Genomic DNA, 6,779 nt, shown 5'->3' with positions numbered 1-6,779 from the left:
AAAAGAATGGGCAGGCAGGATAGAGCAGAGAGAGTACTCCACTTTGAATCTTAATTGGTGAGGGTATTGCTACCACCACCATCAAATACCAGAGGAATGTTCTGCACCTGGCTCATTCCTGGGCATGGCCCAGTTGTCACTGGCTCCTGAGTGTTGTCTCCAAACCCACTTCGACTGAGACTGGATCCCCAACTTAACTGTTGCCAGAACGTATTCCCTGCTGCCTCCTTGTTTCCTCGCTAGGTTCCAGATGAATATAAAAGCTGAAAGTAGATCAGCCATCGGTATCTGTTCAACCACCGATGAGGTTCCCTGTAGCTGGGTCACAACATGGGGGAAAAATGAGAAGGAGCTTCTGGGTGCAGGAGAGAACACAGGATGAGACAGGAGACCTGGGTGGGATTCAAGGACCCGTCTTGTCCTCAGGTCAACAGCTCATTCTCATGAGCACTAAGTCTATGGAGCCAACGTCACTCAGCATACCAGAGAGCTGCTCCCAGCATCATGGCGACCTCCACCTTGCACTCTGAAACATGACAGGTCCTGCACACCTTACCACTGCCATGTTGGGGACATGAGGGCGCAGCAGCAGCTGAGAGTACTCCCGCCTTGCAGACGTCTGTGCTTTCATAAAACTGATGTCTATAACAAGGAGTCATACTTGCTAAAATGCACAGGTTTTAAGGATTCAACTCGATGAGCTTGGGCTTATAGATATTTGTAACCGTCACCCATGTTGAAATAAATTCTGTTAGAAAATGTCCTGTGTCTCTTTGGACTTGAATTTTCCACCCAGAAAGACACTGCTTGTGACACCCCTGAGCATACATTTGTGTTTGTTGTTATTTCTTTAACCTAAATATAATCATACATTGTATACTTTTTATATCTGTTTTGTTATAAATTATAATGCATTTGAGATTAAACCATGAGGTTTTGCCTACTTACAGTCTTTCTTGTTTTTCACTGCTGAGTAATATTCCATTACAGTTATTCCAAAGCCTCTCAACTTTAATAATCCCTCCTTCCATTGATAGATATTCAAGGTTTTTTGTTGTTTGTATTGTTTTTCTTTTTAATTTTTTTTTGATGTTTTGAGGATAGGGACTATAAGTAGTTAAGGACAAACCTTATTGTGAATGTGTTTTCACATTTTTGTTTGTCATTTGTGAAACAGACTACTATAGCCAGGATGGCCTTGAGTGTACTACTACGTGGCTGACCTTGATCTTAAATTCCCAACTTTCCTCCTCCCACCTCTGAAGCGCAGGGACTACAGTGCATGCCAAGCTTGTTTTCACTTTTTTTTTTTAAGATACACACCTCAGAACAGGCTCTTGGATCCCATGTATACAACTTTTAAAAAGTCCTTTCAATTTTTTAATAATTAAGATATTTTACATTCCTGCCACCAACCCATGGCAGCTTCTAGGGATCCAAGACTCTTGCTAACATTCAATATTTTCAGATTTTTGGTTTTAGATATTCTAGTGAGTGTGGAATAGTATTTGTGATGGCTTTAATTTTTATTTATATGACAATACTTTTGAGTACATTTTCATGTTAAAGTTTGATTTCTATGAGTACTTATTGGAGAAATTTTTTTATTATTATAGATGCTTATATATCCTAAATACGGGCATATGAATTGCATATTGACCTAGAATTTGCCTGCTTATTTCACAGTGCCCTTCCATGTCTGAAATGTCTTAATTTCCATAAAAAGTCATCACATTTCTTTAATGTTCTGTGCTTTATGTACTCTTCCTTGCACATCTTTGTCCTCATGCAGCAGGTGCAACACTTTCCTGTGTTGCCCTCAGATGTTTTACTGTTCTCACCTTCATTTGAAGTCAGCAATACATGTTGAAATAACTTTTACATGGAATGCTCAAGGGTGTTGAGATTTCCTTATTTAATTTTTCATGAAGGTATCTCATTTCATGATACCATTTATGAACTTCTCCAGCAGGGCTACCTCTGAGAGCCAGTGGACTCTGCTCTGTGCCTGGGCAGGTCTCATTACTCAGTGTCACAGGAAATCCTCGGATGGGTAATGGTGCACACTCTTCCACTTACTGTGTATCCAGTGTCTTTCAGCAATGGTGTAGAGTTCACAGACGATAAACTTTGCACTTCTTTTCTTTAAAATGACCAGCTCTAATAGTTTCTGTCATAAATACAAATGAAATTTTCTTACTATCATTTTTGGAGTTTTCATTGCCTATGTATAGAAAGGGAAATAATTTTTATACACTGGCCAAACTTCTCCAACCTTGCTGACTGAACTTATTAGTCCTGAGACTTCATTAGTAGAGGTTTCAGAATTTTCTTTTATATAAAAAGGCCATGACTTTGTTGAGTAGAAACAGCTTTAGTTCCGGTAATGGGCTGGTATTTTCCTCCTTGCCCAGTTTCCTTGGTTACATCTCTTCTAGTGTCTTTTCAATATTGTGGTTGATGGTTCTCATATATGCCAGATAAGCAAGTACTTCTGACTCCCTAGTCTCTGAAGTCTCCAGTTCAGCTCTGTTGTGGTCAGGTGCCATACTTCTCATAATTTTAACATTATGAGATTTACTGAGGCATCTCACAGCCCAGCATGGGATCGGTTTTGCTCTCAGTGTTTCATGAAGACTCAATGCAGAGTTCTATAATGTTAGTTGGGTAAAGATGTTTGATATTATTGTTCAGACATGCTACTGATATCTCTCTCTCTCTCTCTCTCTCTCTCTCTGTGTGTGTGTGTGTGTGTGTGTGTGTGTGTGTTGTGTGTTGTGTTTCTATGTGCACATCTATCATTAGTGAAATTCTCCATTTTGGATGCTGAATTTTTTCATGTCCAGCATTTTCACTTGAATCTTAATAAAGTTTCCTTCCTCCTGCTCAAATTTTCAGTTGTCCACATTTTTTTTCGGTCTGTTTTCAAGTCCCTCGCCATCATTTCCAGTATAAATACATCCTGTGTCTGCTTCTATTTACTGTGGGTAATATTTCTCTGCTTCTTTTGTGTTATTTCTAATTATTTTCATGTTTTGCAGTGAGCATTGTACCTAAATTATATATAGACATAAGCACACTTAGTATTTCCCACAGAGAACAGGGGGTTCCTATGAAGCTTCTGGAGATGACGGTTGGCTCAATCTAGTTGGTCCTTGTACTGCAACTGAAGTTTGTTATGTTTCACTGAGATTTAATTATTGACTGTCTGAAAGCATTCCGAGGTCTGAACTGGTGTCTTTTCTTCAGCAGAACCTGGAGTTTGAGTATCCCTGAGGTTTTGCTGTCCTTTTTTGGCTGTATGATATCATGCGTGCTTTTCCAATCATTCACAGAGCTCTTTCTCATTCACAGTCTGTCTGTCCAGCTCTTTGAATCACTTCAGAATTCTGTTTTCCTGGTACTTATTCTCTGTCCCCCTCTTTAGAAACCTTGGGTGTTCCTTTAGGTGGCATATAGAACACAACATGTGAGTTCTCAGTGAACAGCCAGCGAAGGTTGCACCTCAGAGGAACATTCTCAGCTCGTCTGCCCAAACCTGCCTGATGGAGAATCTCATTCAGACTTTTGGCCCCACCTTCTAGTCAGAGTGCAGGATACTGATAGGCACTGAGGGGAGCATCTTGTTCCACAGAGTAAGGAGGGGAGCATCTTGTTCCACAGAGTAAGGGGGGTGCATCTCAGCTATGCACTGTTGTACCACACACTATCAATTGTAAGACAATTCCAAGTACTGATTTTGCATCTGTGCACAATCGGGTCAAATTCTTCCTTCCTGTGCACATCATCCACTCTCTGTCAGTGTCTTCCAGGTGGAAGCAACATTGCAGTTTGAGGGAAAGAATTGTGTACTTTGTCAGATAAAAAGGCACCAATAAATTAACTCTGTAGTGTTTTGTGGTACATAGTGCAGGCTTGCTTACCATGTTTTAAAACAGCATGGATTTTACACATCTGTGATTTGGCAGATGCTGAGTGTGAAGAACTTCCCACTTTACTTATGAACATTTTGTAAAATGACATTATTTAATTGAACATGTTTTATTTGAAAGCTTCTCTAAACAATTTTTGACTAATGACTCACATTAGAGCTTCTCTATTCAAACTATGTTTGGCTAACAACTTACAGACTGGAATATCCCATCTACCTGTGAAAAGCTTACAAAGGTTTCTCACTATCTCCAGATAATATCCAAGGATTCCATTATGGAATGTAAATGTCGATGAATTGTGCTTGGAATATTTTTATGGATCATTCTGGGGTCAAATAACAGACGTGATGTCCTATAGCTTCTAAATATTCCATGATAAATTTCACACAAAGGCATCCTCACACATAATAAGGATTCAACCATAAACAATCAGATGAGCAAATGTGACCTAACACTAGCATCTAACCCATCCCAACCACCTCATCAACACGTCTCTAAGTAGGTGGGAGATGGTTCAGAACATAAGGCTGCCTGCCACCAAGACTGAAGGCCCGAGTTTCATCCTTGGGACCCCCATGGTAAAAAGAGAAATGATTCCCAAAAATTACCCTCTACTACGACACAGTGGCATGTGACCCCAAAAGTATTTTTTAATTTTTTTGACTGTCCCAGTGATGTCACTTTTCCCTTCTCAGCCCAGGACTCAGTTCAGGATCATGTATAGTGTTTGGTGGACATGGCTTTTCAGTTCCCTTCAGCCTGCAGCTGCTTGCTAGTCCTTCACTGGTGGTCATGCAGTTCGTGGTTTTGGAGTGTTAATAATGCCAAACTGACTTTCACTATAATTGATGCTTGGATGTGAATGTGGGGCTACCCCATTTTCCTCCTGTATAGACTCGGGCAATGCATTCTTGTCAGAGAGCTCGGAGATGATACAACATTCAGAACATGCCATATCAATAGACCCCACCACTGGAAATGTTAACTTCAACAACCTGCTTGGGTCTGGTACCTCTCAGGTGCTTGCTCTGTAAAACCACCATTTCTCCTTTGTAGGTGACAGTATTTTCTGATACTCCACAACCATGAAAATATTTGATTATTCATTAAGTTCCTGCCAAGGCATCTGATAACCACTGATGGTTCCTACATGGTTCATCTTCCAGTCTCACTTGTGTGTCCGTCCTTCCAGCCATGGTAATTCATTGGCATTATACTCCAGGAGAAACATTTTCTTCATTCACAAGCTTGCTGTGGCCCAAGTTTCTACTTTCATTCCATCGGTTATAGTCTGGCTACTATTATTGCTTATGCAGATTGGGCCAAGTCAACCCCATGTAGGTTTACTTCCCATGTACCCATCACTCTTCAGGTAATTCCACATCCTGGATCATATTTTAGTTATTCATTTCTAGCCGTGGAGACCTCTGGTTCTTCACAGAGCCTGCTTGTGTTTAGTAGAAGCATCTAGAAGTCAAGATGTGGAAGGCCAGCATGCTCCTTGCCACTACAGTACCATAATTTCTCGTCCCTCTTGTATGACAGACCTGTGCTCGCACAGTTATAATCAGTAATACATACCCCAACTATGGGCCTATACACACATCTGTAGTTCTCTTCATCCCCCACCCCCATTCATAGTTGAATATTTTAGCCTTTCTGTTTCTATTTATAAACACTTTTTCTGTATTAGAGAACCAGACTCCCAGTCTTCAGTTTAGTTCCTTGTTTGCTTAACAATCCTGCCGATAGCTGGTCTTCTGACTCTCCCACCAGCAATCATGGGCCTTCTACAGTAACTCTTTCCTCTAAATGTGCCATGACTGTCACCATCTTGCATCAGAGTAGCTGTGATGGGATGTGACTCTCCAGAGGTCAGGCCTATTAGCTTTCTATTTTGAGGGAAGTGAGGGCTGTGAAGTTCCCGAGGCTCGTGAGACTTTTATGAGTCCTTCACGAGCTTCTCATGAGATGCTTCTCTCTCTGAGAATCTAATCGCCACCATGGAAGCCGTAAACCATTGGCTTGGGTAAACCAATGCTATTGTCAGTAGCCACACTTACCTTATTGGTTCACCAAACTAGACATTTCTTTATATCTCCCCAGGAAAAATCATGAAATGACCCTGGTCCTAGCATCTCCTCAGTCTTTATTTAGCCATACTTTCTTTCTTCATGCATAACTTTCTTCATGTCATTTTTTTTTTAACTGCACTGGTGCACATACACAATAGTGCAGGTGCCCATAGAGGCCAGAAGAGGGCACTAGATCCAGTAGAGTCAAAGTTTCAGGCAGTTGTGATCCTCCCAGATGTGTGTACCAGAAACTGAATCCAGTTCTCTGCAAGAGAAGTAAGTGCTCTTAACTACTGAGCTATCTCTCCAAACCACATTTTCTTGTCTTTTTAGCCTTAACTACCAGCCACCTCCAAAAAAAAAAAAAAAAAAAAAAGATTAGTTGAAAAATAGAAAGATAGAAAGGAGAAAACATAATAATGTCCTTTTTTCTCCCAAAATAAATACGTCCAACCTTTATCTGTGTCTCTGTAATAGGGAGCAAAAGAGCTTTGTAAAGCTTCTATGTATAAAAACTGGGGAAAAAAAACTTTGCAACATGTGTAGCAATTTTCTATCGTGGTTGTAAGCATCATACACCTGACAGTTTAGGGCAGAGCATACCTGTTACTATACACTGCTGAAAGTCAGAAGTCTGACATGGTCCTCACTGGGCAAGCACCAATGTATTGCCAAAGCTGTGCTGCTTCTTAAACTGCTAAAGGAAAATCTGATCCCTTGCTTTTCCCAGCTTCCAGCCACCAGGATTCCTTGCTTTGTGCTTCTTTCCTGT

The sequence above is a fragment of the Peromyscus maniculatus genome, chromosome 4 (genome assembly GCF_049852395.1).
Source record: "Peromyscus maniculatus bairdii isolate BWxNUB_F1_BW_parent chromosome 4, HU_Pman_BW_mat_3.1, whole genome shotgun sequence".
NCBI classification, from domain to species: Eukaryota; Metazoa; Chordata; class Mammalia; order Rodentia; family Cricetidae; genus Peromyscus; species Peromyscus maniculatus.
This window is presented reverse-complemented; position numbering follows the sequence as displayed.